This window comes from Phaseolus vulgaris, chromosome 4 (assembly GCF_051622355.1).
Source record: "Phaseolus vulgaris cultivar YP4 chromosome 4, ASM5162235v1, whole genome shotgun sequence".
Taxonomy (NCBI): Eukaryota; Viridiplantae; Streptophyta; class Magnoliopsida; order Fabales; family Fabaceae; genus Phaseolus; species Phaseolus vulgaris.
The window spans coordinates 35183182-35198146 of record NC_143501.1 but is presented as its reverse complement, the minus strand read 5'-3'; positions in this window follow the sequence as shown (position 1 = coordinate 35198146).

Below are 14965 nucleotides of genomic sequence, written 5' to 3'. Positions count from 1 at the left end.
AAGAAGGGAGTGCTGCCTGGCCCCTTCAGCGAGTCTCTCATCAGGAACCATCCCAGCACCTTTGCAGAGATCCGACGACGCGCGGTTGCGCACATAGTGGCAGAAACAGAGGTTTCTGAGAAGAGGGGAAGTGCTGCACCACCAAGACCGCGTGGTGGACCAGGAAAACCAGCGATCAAGGGTAGCCCAAAAGGTGTTATCATCCTCGTTTCATAGAAGGTCAAATCAATCAGTAAGAGCGCTCCTAGGGTACAGAAAGCGTCACGTCAACAATTCGAGAATTGTTGAGTCAGCAGGGAATGATACGTCATAGGGATGGCACGCGGACGGCGTGGGCGAGGCTTTAGTCTTTACGCTGAAGACAAGTCTTCAGCTTAAGACTAGGGGGCTTGTGTACCGTTCCGTATCCGGGCGTTGACTAAATAAATCAAGGTCAAAGTCAACGATTGAAGAGTCAAAGTCAACGCAAGGCGTCGCCAAGGCAAGGCGTCGCCCAGGTGAAGGTGTCGCCCAACCAGGGCGTCGCCCAACCAGGGCGTCGCCAGATCAAACAGTGCTAAAGCAAGGCAATCACGGTGTGGTTCCCCGATACCCATGGGTAGGAAAGACCATGGAGGGAGCGACGCCGTGGGAAGGCCTCATGTCCCAATAGCACGGGGCAGCGATAAAGAGAAGGAAAAGGTGGCTTCAAGGCCATAGTAATAGTACCAGTGAAGGGCAGCCTGACTCGTGAAGTGCTTCTGCCGCCCCAGAGACGCTTGTGGGGCAGATACGACTCAAAAGGAAGGTCACACCCAGGGCAACCGGGTGCAGGGTACAAGAGGAAGGCAGAGACGCTCTCAAAGTAAGTGACTAGATACTTGGGTGCATGAGTTGGAATACAATAAGGAAATATTCCATCCCTCCTTTACACATAAAAGGATGGAGGAATATGGTGAAAACAACTAGGAAGAACAAGTTCCAAATGAGAAGGTTTTTAATTAAGTTAAGGAGTCCTTTTTATAAAGAAATAATTTTTGAAGTTGCAGAAAAAGGCTTGAAATAGGTTGTGAGATGAAGAGGACAAAAGCATTTAAATTTGTGATTTTAAATGATAGTATGATACAAACTGTTCTGTTCGGTTACCGGGACGTCTTCGTGCGCGACCTCAACCGTCAGCTAGGGACTCCTTCCCACTGGTTGCCTGTGAATTCCTGCAAAAAAGAGGACAAAGAGGCGCCCTAGCGGCCGTTTGCACTCCGACGCTCAAGTCAGCCAGCAAGAAACACCAAAACTATTCACCTCCGTCTCTGAGCACCGCGTATGGCACTCTGAAGGTGGTAAGAAATAACTGTGTACTGTGTATCTGTGTTCTCTCTCTCAGGCAAAAATCTTCCCCAGTCCCTTGTTCGTAACTAATGAAGCACGAGCAAGCAACTAGAGAGCTCTGGTAAATTTGCAGAAAGTTCGAACCCTCTTTCCAACATTCTCTGCGCTATTTAAACTACCCAAGCATTTAAAGCGCCTTAAAGCGCTTTTAATCACAAACGTAACGCACTTATTAAAGCGTTTAATTAGAAAACGTAGCGCATTTAAGACGTTGAAACGCTTGGGAGCCATTATAGTACCTGAATGCTCGAAAGGGAAACTATATTGAATGACTTTTAATTACCTGGCACCTGACTAAAGGGTGTTTCTATTCTGGTATGACTGTCGTACACGTGGAGGGCCTCACGACGCCATGACCCCATCTGGGGGCGTTTCTGCCCATTTGGGGACGTCTCTACGTGTGAGTCCTCCTGCTTGGGAGTGCTACTGCGCTAAGGGTGACTTTTTGGGTGCCAACTCATGCACCCAAGTATCTAGTCACTTACTTTGAGAGCGTTTCTGCCTTCCTCTTGTACCCTGCACCCGGCTGCCCTGGGCGTGACCTTCCTTTTGAGTCGTATCTGCCCCACAGGCGTCTCTGGGGCGGCAGAAGCACTTCACGAGTCAGGCTGCCCTTCACTGGTACTATTACTATGGCCTTGAAGCCACCTTTTCCTTCTCTTTATCGCTGCCCCGTGCTATTGGGACCTGAGGCCTTCCCACGGCGTCGCTCCCTCCATGGTCTTTCCTACCCATGAGTATCAGGGAACCACACCGTGATTGCCTTGCTTTAGCACTGTTTGATCTGGCGACGCCTTGCCTTGGCGACGCTTCCTCTTGGCGATGCTGGCACTTGGCGTCTCTCTACCTAGGCGACGCCTTGCGTTGACTTTGACTCTTCAGCCGTTGACTTTGACCTTGATTTATTTAGTCAACGCCCGGATACGGGACGGTACACAAGCCCCCCAGTCTTAAGCTGAAGACTTGTCTTCAGCGTAAAGACTAAAGCCTCGCCCACGCCGTCCACGTGCAATCCTGATGACGTGTCATTCCCGGCTGACTCAACAATTCTCGAATTGTTGACGTGACGCTTTCTGTACCCTAGGAGCGCTCTTACTGATTGATTTGACCTTATGTGAAACGAGGATGATAACACCTTTTGGGCTACCCTTGATCGCGCGCCACGTGGCCCATCACGTGGCCATCCTTCAGAGACCTTTGCGTTTCCCTTGGGCAATTGATCCTCTGACGCGTGGCACGATCCCACGACCCTTAGTTAGCGCCTCTTGAGTTGCGAAATGTAACGCTTAAGTTACTCCAAACCCCGCGCTCACCCTACTGTTACATTCATTTGCTCTGCACTCCGCACTGTTCATCGCCTTCAAAACCCTTTTTCTCTGCAATCGCGATTCTCTCCTTCCTGCGCTCTTCTACTGCCTCCATTCCAATAGCAATGGTACGATTTCGAGTGCTCATGACTCTTCCCTTTCGTCGCATTAGATGATTCATTGAACTGCCTGGGACTGTTGTTATTCGTGCATTACTGCGTTTCTCCACTTCTTCTTCCTCATCTGGGTTCTCTCGCGTGGGTGATGTTTCCTGGGGCTCTTTCCCCTTCTTGCCATGGCTACACTTGCTAAACCCTTTTTCCTCTCTTCTTTCTCCAGTTATCTATTTTCACCGTGACGCGCGCGAACGTGGAGCCTGAATCTTCCCCCACGACCCCCAAGTCCAACTACAAAGCCTTCTACCCCTGGGCACCCGACGAGCTCCTGAGTGAATGCACCAGCCTGACTTCCTTCTAGGACCTGGAAGCTCACCGGGGGGATCCCCATTTATACAACTTTAACGCCTTCTGCCGCACACACGACGCCCACATATCCGTCCGTCCCGGCAGGCCTGGGGAACCTGTTTGTCTGGACGACAGACCTAGAAAGGGGAAACCCTTCTTCTTCATGTACCAGACCGTGTTCAAGCGCGTAGGAGTGCGTCTCCCGTTCACTCCCTTCGAACGGGAGCTTCTCACTGAAATCAACACTGCCCCCGCCCAGCTTCATCCCAACAGCTGGGCATTCGTGAGGGGTTTTCAAATTCTTTGTGGACACCTGGGTATCCCCCCTTCTGTAGATGTCTTCCTGCATTTCTTTGAGGTGAAGAAGCAGGGGAAGAGCTTCTGGCAGAGACCAGAGACCATTGCTTCCCCTGCTTCCGTCGCTGCCGCCCCTGACTTCATCGCCATCCCTCCTCCGATTATGCATCTAATGAGGGGCTTCAGCGGCGGGACTCTGCCAGAGGACACCGACAGGAAGGAAGGCATGCCCTTCTACTTGGGGGCCTTCTTGGCGGTGGCCCTTGAATGGCGCGCCCAGGCCAGAAACGCGGTTATGCAAGCTCAAACTCTCCAAGCCTTGGAAACAAAGGCGACTACTCTGGAGGAGGAAATGAGGACCCTGGGGCGCCAGAACGAAACTTACCAAACCTCTCTGAAGCAAGCGCAAGAGTCCAAAGCAGAAACTGAGAGGCAACTGGCAGAGGCATTGGAGCTCCAGGCTGGCTTTTTTACTCGTGAAGTCGCCCTCCAAGTCCAGGTAAGGGGCCTTCAGGAATTGCTCAAAGCTGATGCAAAAATTCAAAAGGACCTGAAGGACCGTTGCCGCGAGCAGGCTGAGAAGACGGAGCGGATGGAGGGGGAAATGGCCACGCAGGCCAAAGCTATGGACCTTCTCCGGGCTGACTACGACAAGCTACAGGTCGAGGTCAGTCGACTTCGCGTTGAGAAAGAGGCTCTGGAGAAGCAGGTGACCTCTGGGGATGCTGCCGTTGAGGAGCTGGAGAAGGAGAAAAAGTCCCTTATCCAGGAGATGGCGGGTACTTTCGAGGAGGGGTTCCAGCAGGCTCTGACCCAGGCGTCCTGTGAGAACCCTGGCATCAATATATCGAACTGCGACCCCATGCACCATGTCTTCGACGGGAAGGTCGTGCCCATGGACGTGGATGACTGAGCCGATGCCTCTCAACCGCCATCTTCACTTTCAATCTTAATTCCTTTATTCTTTACGCTTGCCTTTGACTTTCTCTGTTCAAACTTGTAATTCTTTGCACTATCCGTACTCTTGCTGCAAATTTGGGTGTTCGTACGATTGCTTTTGTGTCTTTGCCATATACGATTCTGCTTGTGCGATCTTATTCTCATCTTTTGCCATCTTACGCTTCGGTTGTTCTGTTTATATCATATTCGTTTCTTTGCTTCGTCGGGCGGCTTTGTATGACCGAGAAAGGTCGCGCGCCAACCCTCACACCCGTGGAGAGGCTCACCTAGTGACACCGTATCGTCCACGAGGTGTTTCTAACACCAAAATGGTTCTCTCCCTGATTTTTAGCCCCCGGCGCCCACGCCTAAGGAGAGGCCTGCTACAGCAGTGCCGTATCGTCCCCAGGTGTCTAAAACGACGAGTGCTTTGGGGGGGGGGGGGTTTCGTTCCTTCTATGGTCTTTCCTTCCCACAGGTATCGGGGAACACCCTGCCAGCAATTCGCTGGCGTTTGGCGATCTTATCTCCCTCCACAGTCTTTCCTACCCGTGGGTATCGGGGAGATAACGCCAGCAACTAACTCTGCCTCCTTCACTTTCGTCTCTCTCCACAGTCTTTCCTACCTGTGGGTATCGGGGAGGCGACCCTGCTGATGTTTGGGTTGGCGACGCCCGCGACGTCTCGTGCCGGCGTCGTCCTTTATGTCATTCCAGGCGACGCCTCGGGCGTCTCACGCTAGTGTCGCCTCGGGCGTCGTCCCTAACTTGACATTGACTTTGACCTTGGGGTTGGTCGATGCCTGGAGGCGGCGAAGAGCTCAAGGTTCTTCCCGTATCTTCCACGAGGCGCTCCTTGTATAGCTGATGGGACGTCCAGTAATTCAACTTGATCCACGTGGCGCTTTCTGTATGGCTGATGGGACATTCAGTCATTTCTCTGAGTTCTGACTCCTGCTGTGCCCCTGACCCACTTTCGACGGCGCGTAGTACCACTGGCTACTATATTGACATGACGCTTTCAGATCTTCACCAGCAGTGCCAGGGTCATCTTTTCATCTTGTGCCACGTGGATCAATCGTGCGGTGCATCCATACGCGTCGTTTGGCGCTCTAACCGCTTTATTTAACTCTTCAAACTCTGGAACGATCCTCATCATTTTCCCACTCTTCATAACCTACTTACGTTCTCTCTTCTCACACCCTTCCTTCTTGTACCCTTTCTTCTTGCACCCTTCCTTTCTCACGAAGGGTTGTTCCAGCAATCTCTCCCCTCGCTCGACTCTTGCATTTCCGGCAGTCCCCACACCCTTGAAATCCCTGATCTTGTTAAAGAATGTCTTCTCATGCTGCTTCATCTAGGGTCCGTCCCACGGATTTGTACCCCTGGGCTTCGAGTGAACTTCTTGATGAGTGTTCATGCTTACTCTCTACCAGGGCCATACGGGAGCACAAAGGGGAGTCATGTTCTTATGACCACCAGGCCTTCGCAAGGAGGCACGATGACGATATCGTTGTGCTCCATTGCACTCTGGGGGAGCCAGTGTGTGGAGACGAACGGGCCAACGACGGGGTCCCTTTCTTTTACTTTTACCAGGTGGTGTTCAAGACCATCGGGGTGCGCTTACCCTTCTCCTGGTTCGAGAAGGAACTGCTGACGGAGATTAACGTTGCTCCGGCCCAGTTATACCCCAACAGCTGGGCCTTTGTCAAAGCCTTCGATATTCTCTTCGGGTTTCTGGGTTGTGCTCCCTCGGTTGACCTCTTTCTTCACTTCTTTGAGGTGAAGAGGCAGAGACACAACCTCTGGGTAACTCTCAGCAATGTACCCGGAAGAGTTCTCTTCACACCCTTTCAAAGCTCGTTCACCGGGTGGAAAGGCCGGTTCTTCAAGATCTGCCGTACTGATCTTGTTCCCGACGCTCTGGATGGGTTTCCGCTGTACTGGGTGAGAGAGGAGAAGGTCCTCAAAGCCAAACCCCTCAAGAATCTGGCTCCAAGTGATCAAATAGCTTGCCGGATTCTTGTTGAGGCGGGAGGTTTTGACTCTGCCACGGTGATCAGCTTGGAGTTCAACGCTGGGACTCTTGAGAAGTACATATGTAAGAACCACTGCCTTAGAAAACTCGGCCTTCGTTACTTTCTAACTGTGCCTGTTTTTCTTCATGGTGTCTCTAACACGTCTTTCCCCTGGTGCAGGTTCGAAAATACACCAAGAAAAGAGGGCACGACTTACTCGAGCTCTGCGGGCTGGAAAAGGGGCTTCGCCTTCCTCAAGTGATGACTCTGATGAGCGCTGAGAAACGGCTTGTTCGTGTTTTTGCATGATTTGTAGCGTTTGCTCCGTTTGTACTACTCCCATTGCATTGAACATTGCTGGTAACAACAACTTTTCAATGTCATACTTGATTTTTTGTAACGCCACTTTACTTTGCATATGCTTCATGTACTGCGGGCTTTCCTTTCGTCCTGTTCTTCCAGCGGTGCATGCCTTCACTTGGGCGACGCCTGCTCAGGGGCGACGCCCTTATCTAGGTGGCGCCTTCTTTCTGGGCGACGCCATGACCTAGGCGACGCCTTCTTTCTTGGTGGCGCCTTCTTTCTGGGCGACGCCATGACCTAGGCGACGCCTTCTTTCTTGGCGACGCCATGGCCTAGGCGGCGCATCACATTACTTCAAACAAGGAAAGATAAAGGCTGAAAACCAAGGCACTTCTTTTTCTCAAACTGGTTTTTCCTTTTATTAGGGTGACCTCATTAAAAAACCCCCGAGAGGGAAAAAGAGCGTCCCCTTCAACTAAATTGTTACATACTGCTTACATAAGTCAACTGAAATAAAATTTTAAGTTGGCTGCATTCCAACTGCGCGGGATGGGGCCTCCATCTAAAGTCTCCAGGTTGTACGAACCGTTGCCCTTAGCCTCAGTAACTCTGAAGGGCCCGGTCCACTTGGGAGACAGCTTATTCTCCAACTCGTATGGGTGAGCTTTCCTCATCACTAGGTCGCCAACCTGAAACTGTCGCGGCTTTACCTTAGAGTTATATTGTCGCTCTACTCTTCTCTTCATCGCTTCAGCTTTTATTCTAGCTTCTTCCCTGGCTTCTTCTAGCAGATCCAGGTTTACCCGCCTCTCTTCATTGGACTCCTCCACCACAAAATTTTGAAAACGTGGTGAGCTTTCATGTATTTCTACTGGAATCATCGCGTCCGACCCGTACACCAAACTGAAGGGCGTCTCCATAGTAGAGGATTGGGGCGTGGTGTGGTAGGCCCATACGATCCTTGGTACCTCTTCCGCCCACGCCCCTTTGGCTTTCTCTAACCTTCTTTTTAACCCCCTCAGCAAAACTATGTTTGCCGATTCTACCTGCCCATTAGTCTGGGGGTGCTCAACTGATGCGAACACCTGTTTAATGCCCACCTCAGCACATAGGTTTCCCAACTGTTGACTGGCGAATTGGGTTCCGTTGTCAGATATCAGGCGCCTAGGTACGCCAAAGCGACACACAATGTTTCTCCACACGAAATGCTGTACCTTATGCGCAGTGATCTGTGCCACGGGCTCCGCCTCTATCCACTTAGTGAAGTATTCGATGGCGACGATCAGATACTTCATCTGCCTGATTGCCAGTGGGAAAGGGCCCAGGATGTCAATTCCCCATGTATGGAAAGGCCACGGACTGTATATAGACCGCAACTCTTCTGGCGGCGCCTTGTGCCAGTCGGCGTGCTTTTGGCATTGCCTACACCGCTGGGCGTGCCGTGCGCAGTCCTCTTTCACTGTTGGCCAGAAGAAGCCTGTGCGTATTACCTTGGAGGCTAAGGATCTTCCCCCTACGTGGCTTCTGCAGATGCCTTCGTGTAGCTCCGCCATTATCCTGATGCACTCATCGCCACTGACGCATGTTAGGATAGGGTGAGTGAAACCGTGCCTGAACAGCACCCCATCCACCAAAGTATATCTTGCGCCATATCTTGCGGCATTTCTTTTGACTTTTTTACCCTCTTCAGGGTCCACTGGAAGAGCCCCATCTGCCAGGTATCGCTTATAGGGCGTCATCCAGGTGTCTCCCTTGGACAAAACACATACCTGCATCTGCTCTTCCTCAGGCACACCCGCGAACATGCTGATGCGGGGCGCCCTCTGCGTATCTTGGGTCAAAGAGGAATGACTCCTCGGCCTTCCCCTTGATGTATAGATCTGGAGGACATCCACCCTGTTGTCTTCCACGAATCGACGCGGAGCTTTGAAAGTCTCCTGGATCACTGTCCTCTGTCTATCCCCCCTGCCTGAGCTGGCCAGCTTTGCGAGCAGGTCAGCTCTGGCATTCTGCTCCCTCGGGACATGTATCAGCTCAAGAGCGTTGAACGCCCCCTTCAACAACTAGACGTATTTCAGATACGCCGCCATCTGTGGGTCCTTCGCCTGGAACTCACCCGACACCTGTCCCCGTAATCAACTGAGAGTCGCTCTTCACTAGGAGGTTCTGTGCGCCCATCTCCTTGGCCAAGAGCATTCCTGCTATCAGGGCTTCATATTCTGCCTGATTGTTACTTGCCTTGAAGGCAAAACGCAAGGCCTGCTCGATCAGTATGTCGTCGGGTCCCTCCAAGACTATTCCCGCACCGCTCCCTTGTTGGTTTGAAGAGCCATCAACCGAGAGCAGCCACTGTGAACTCGCTTCTACCTCTTGCTCACCTCCGGGCGAAAGTTCTGCTACAAAATCCGCGTACACCTGCCATTTGATGGATCCTCTAGGCTCGTACTGTATGTCGAATTCTGACAGTTCCACTGCCCAGCGTACCATTCTTCCTGCCACATCGGGCTTCTGCAGCACCTTCTGTATAGGGAGGTTGGTCATTACCACCACCGTAAAACTGTGGAAGTAATGACGGAGCCTCCTAGCAGAGAACACTACCGCCAGCGCCGCCTTCTCTAGCGCTTGGTACCTCGTCTCAGCCCCCTGTAAGGCCTTGCTTACGAAGTAGATGGGCTTCTGACTCTGGTCCTGCTCTTGGACCAACACGGAACTGATGGCCCGCTCCGTGACAGTAAAATATAATCGGAGGGGCACGCCCGCTACCGGCTTGCAGAGGACTGGTGGCGTCGCCAGGTACTCCTTCAGCTTAATGAAAGCCGCTTCGCATTCATCAGTCCATGCAAAGCGACTGTTTCTCTTGAGGCACTGGAAGTAAGGGTGCCCCTTCTCTCCTCCGGCGGAAACAAACCTCGAGAGCGCCGCCATCCGCCCTGTCAGCTGTTGCACCTCCTTCACCGACGTCGGGCTCCGCATGGCGATAATAGCCGCACATTTGTCGGGGTTCGCCTCTATCCCCCTCTCGGTGAGCAGAAAACCCAAGAACTTACCGGCCTCTACCCCGAAAACACACTTCTCGGGGTTTAACTTGAGGCGGTACTTGGATATTGTGTCGAACAACTCCTCCAGGTCTGCCATGTGCTGCACCCTATTCTGCGACGCCACCACCATGTCGTCTACATAGGCGTACACATTCCTCCCAAGCATTGGCGCCAGGACCTTGTCCATTAGCCTCTGGTACGTGGCGCCCGCATTTTTCAGCCCGAAGGGCATCACCTTATAGCAGTAACTGCATGTCTCAGTCATGAATGCAGTCTTGCTCTCGTCTCTTGGGTGCATCTTGATTTGGTTGTACCCTGAAAAGGCGTCCAGGAAACTTAGCACCTTGCTGCCGGACGCATTGTCTACCAAGGCGTCGATGCTGGGCAGCGGATACGAGTCCTTTGGGCATGCCTTGTTCAGGTCCGTGAAGTCAACACACATCCTCCACTTTCCGTTCGCCTTTTTCACCAAGACGACGTTGGCGAGCCACTCAGGGTACTGAATCTCGCTGATGTGGCCAGCACTCAGCAGCTTCTGTGTTTCGTCTTTCACCACCTGTTGTCGTTCCTCATTGAACTTTCTCCTTCTCTGACGCACGGGGCGGACCGTGGCGTCCATGCTGAGGTGGTGACACAGGAAATCGGGGTCGATGCCTGGCATGTCCGAGGTGGACCATGCGAAGGCATCCAGGTGGCGTGAAATCACTTCCGCCACCCCTTCCTGTTCTTCTGGGCTTAGCGAACTTCCTAACCTGAAAGTCTTGCCGCCAATCTCCCTTTCTACGGCGTTAGCCGCAGGCTGCTCCCTGCTATCATCTTCGACGGGCGCCGCCTCTTCCACGGGCGCCGCGTCGTCAGGGCCTTCCTCCATTGGCACATCTGCTTCGGGCATCGCCCTCTCCGCGATGGCCTCTTCAGGCGTCATCCCAACGGGCGTCGCCTCAATCATCGTCGCGTCCGCGCTCGGCGGACGTTCGTACACCATGAATACGCCTCTCTTCGTTTTCAGGCTGTTTTCATAGCATTTCCTCGCCTCCTCCTGGTCTGACCTGATGACTATCACCCGGCCACTGAGGTCCGGCAGCTTCATCTTCATGTGACGGGTGGAGGACACTGCGCTCAGACGGTTTAACGCCGGTCTGCCCAGCAAAATATTGTAGGCGGAATTAGCGTTCACGACGAGGTACCGGATGCTCTCCGTCTGTGAACGTAGTCCTCAACTCTAGGTACCCCCGGACTTCTACCTGGTTATCCCCGAACCCATACAAGCACCCAGTATAGGGACTCAACAGATCGGGGGACAGCCGTAACTTATTAAAGGTCGACAGAAACATGACATCTGCCGAACTTCCTTGGTCTACAAGCACTCTGTGCACCCTCCTTCCGGCGGTGACGACTGAGATGACAACGGGGTCGTTGTCGTGGGGTACCACATCTCGGAGGTCTCTTCTTGTGAACACAATATCTGACTCCCATGGTTCCCCCGAGAGCCTCTCTTCGATCGAATTCACCCCCCTCGCGTATTTCTTCCGCTGGGAGGCGGTGGGTCCTCCAGCAATGGTGTGGACCTCGCCAAGCACAGGCATCTCGTGTGCTGGTTCATCTGCCGACGGCGGCAAGGTGGCAGTCGTTGTGGAATCTGCGACATAGTCTTTCAAAAACCCAGTCCTCACCAGCTCATCTAGCTGGTAGCCCAACGACAGGCAATTATCGATGTGGTGCCCGAAAGCCTCGTGGAATTCGCACCAAGAGTCTTTTCGGGGCCCTAACACCTTGTCAGTCTTCGCCGGTCGCCTCAGCCTTTCGGCTATGTTAGGCACAGCGATCAAATCCTTCAACTCAACCACGAAGTTGTACCTCGCCGGTCTCGCTCTTTCTCTGGCGGGGCGATCGCCTCCTGCTGGACCCCGGGGCTGGGGCTTTCTGGCCTCGTAGGGGCGTCTCGCCTCTGGCTTCTTTCTCCCCGTCGTGGTCTCATTGACCCTGACGGGTTGAGCTCGCGCCGGTCCCCTCGGGCGTGAGGGCACGGCGCTGGTGCGCTTCACACATACCTCCCCTTCAGAAGCAATATGCTCTACCGCCCTACGCCGTAGTTCAGCGAAAGTCCTAGGGCGGTTGCGGATAATAGATTCTCCAAAGGGGCCGGGGCATACGCCTTTCACAAAGGCGTACACGATCACAGGCTCCTCTGTTGTACCAACCTTCACGACTTGGGCCCCGAAGCGATTGATATACTCCTTCAGGGTCTCCCCCTGATACTGCTTCACATCAAACAGATCGTAGGAGACCGGCGGCGGGGCCTTGTTGGCTAAGTACTGTTCTCGGAACAATCGCGACAATTGGCGGAAAAATGTGATATGACCCTCTAGGAGGCTAATGAACCAATCCATAGCCATCCCGGTCAGGGTGCTCATGAAGAGCTTGCACTTGGCTGCATCAGAACCGCCTATCAAGACCATCTCTGTGTGAAATGCAGCAAGGTGTGTCTCTGGGTCCTCCATTCCGGTGAAGATCACCTTGGGTTCCGCGAATGTGTTCGGGATCGCGGCGTCTAGGATCTCCTGCGAGAAAGGAGTGGAAAACTCCCTTGGTGGGGAATGGTTCTCCATCTCGTCATGCCCAGGCCGCCTCCTATCGTTTCTCAGGCCTTGGCGCAAGTCCTCATTCACACGGTGGAGCTCTTCGTTCCGCTCATGCGAGGCGTCAAGGTCTGCCTGCATGCGTTCCTGCTCCATTTTCGAATCCGCCATGTCCTGCTGCAGCCCCCTCATTATTTCCAGGACCTGTTGCATGGATAGTTCTGCTGGGGCTGCGCGTGCTGTGCTTCGTCTAGTGGGGCCATTGTCACTCCAACCTCCTTCAACGTTACTGTAACTTGGTAGATTTTCTCGAACTTGTGATGGGACTAATGTTTTATATCGGCCCCACGGTGGGCGCCAAATGTTCCGTCCGGTTGACCGGGACGTCTTCGTGCGCGACCTCAACCGTCAGCTAGGGACTCCTTCCCACTGGTTGCCTGTGAATTCCTGCAAAAAAGAGGACAAAGAGGCGCCCTAGCGGCCGTTTGCACTCCGACGCTCAAGTCAGCCAGCAAGAAACACCAAAACTATTCACCTCTGTCTCTGAGCACCGCGTATGGCACTCTGAAGGTGGTAAGAAATAACTGTGTACTGTGTATCTGTGTTCTCTCTCTCAGGCAAAAATCTTCCCCAGTCCCTTGTTCGTAACTAATGAAGCACGAGCAAGCAACTAGAGAGCTCTGGTAAATTTGCAGAAAGTTCGAACCCTCTTTCCAACATTCTCTGCGCTATTTAAACTACCCAAGCATTTAAAGCGCCTTAAAGCGCTTTTAATCACAAACGTAACGCACTCATTAAAGCGTTTAATTAGAAAACGTAGCGCATTTAAGACGTTGAAACGCTTGGGAGCCATTATAGTACCTGAATGCTCGAAAGGGAAACTATATTGAATGACTTTTAATTACCTGGCACCTGACTAAAGGGTGTTTCTATTCTGGTATAACTGTCGTACACGTGGAGGGCCTCACGACGCCATGACCCCATCTGGGGGCGTTTCTGCCCATTTGGGGACGTCTCTACGTGTGAGTCCTCCTGCTTGGGAGTGCTACTGCGCTAGGGGTGACTTTTTGGGTGCCAACTCATGCACCCAAGTATCTAGTCACTTACTTTGAGAGCGTTTCTGCCTTCCTCTTGTACCCTGCACCCGGCTGCCCTGGGCCTGACCTTTCTTTTGAGTCGTATCTGCCCCACAGGCGTCTCTGGGGCGGCAGAAGCACTTCACGAGTCAGGCTGCCCTTCACTGGTACTATTACTATGGCCTTGAAGCCACATTTTCCTTCTCTTTATCGCTGCCCCGTGCTATTGGGACCTGAGGCCTTCCCACGGCGTCGCTCCCTCCATGGTCTTTCCTACCCATGGGTATCGGGGAACCACACCGTGATTGCCTTGCTTTAGCACTGTTTGATCTGGCGACGCCCTGGTTGGGCGACGCCTTCACCTGGGCGACGCCTTGCCTTGGCGACGCTTCCTCTTGGCGATGCTGGCACTTGGCGTCTCTCCACCTAGGCGACGCCTTGCGTTGACTTTGACTCTTCAGCCGTTGACTTTGACCTTGATTTATTTAGTCAACGCCCGGATACGGGACGGTACAATATCAAACAAGTCGTAGGACACCAAAGGTGGCGCCTTGTTCACTATGTACTGCTCAACAAACATCTTGGAAAACTGTTGGAACGTGGTAATGTGGCCAGTGGGTATACTGACGAACCAGTCCAAGGCCGTTCCGCTCAAAGTGCTCATGAACACCTTACAATACACCGCGTCTGAGCCCCATGAGAGCATCATCTGAGTATGAAACGCCGTGAGATGGGCTTCAGGGTCCTCCACCCCTGTGAAAGACGCTTTCACCGCCACAGTGTTAGCCGGGACTACCGAGTCCATGATCTCTTGGGAAAATGGCATAGGAAAGCTGCGTGGTGGGGATGGGGGTCTGTCCCCTGCCGCACGCTCCTCCCGCTCCTGAAGGGCTTTGCGCAGCTCTTCGTTCATTCTGTTGAGCTCTTCGTTCCTTGTTTGCGAGGCCACTAGCGCCTCGTGCATCCTTTCCTGCTCAGAACACGATGCAGCCACATTCTCCTGCAGCGTCCTCATCATGTCCATGACTTGCGTCATGGACACAGCATCTTCGTCGGTTGATGGCGCAACTGAACTGGAGCGCGTTGTGCTCATCCTTCCTCAGCAAACTCTGCAGCTCAAAGAACTCCAAACAAACGGTGAAAACTCCAGGAGTCGACTGCGATAGCGAGCAGCTGAACAGAAAACACTCGAAGCACCACAAACACAAACTATGGTTGGGAATCACGTTTTATACGTGCCCCACGGTGGGCGCTAAATGATCCTGCCGACAACTCGAGCGTAGAGGAATTACCTTGTCGCTTGCTTGACCCGCCTCTGGCAACTGTGTTATCTGCAAGAACACTCTTAGAACCTCCTTCTTGGGAACTCCAAACGCAACCTGCAAACACACAGACGGCGCCTCTAGCGGCCGTTTGCACTCCGACGCTCAAGTTAGATCACAGAATCACTAAAAAACAATGTGTGTAAAAAACCCCCCTCTGAATCTCACTCTGATTCTCTTTTATGCCCCCCTCTGTATCTGCGCCTAACAGAATTCTGGTATGCCTCTCTGGCATGTGTCAGAACCCTGTTGCAC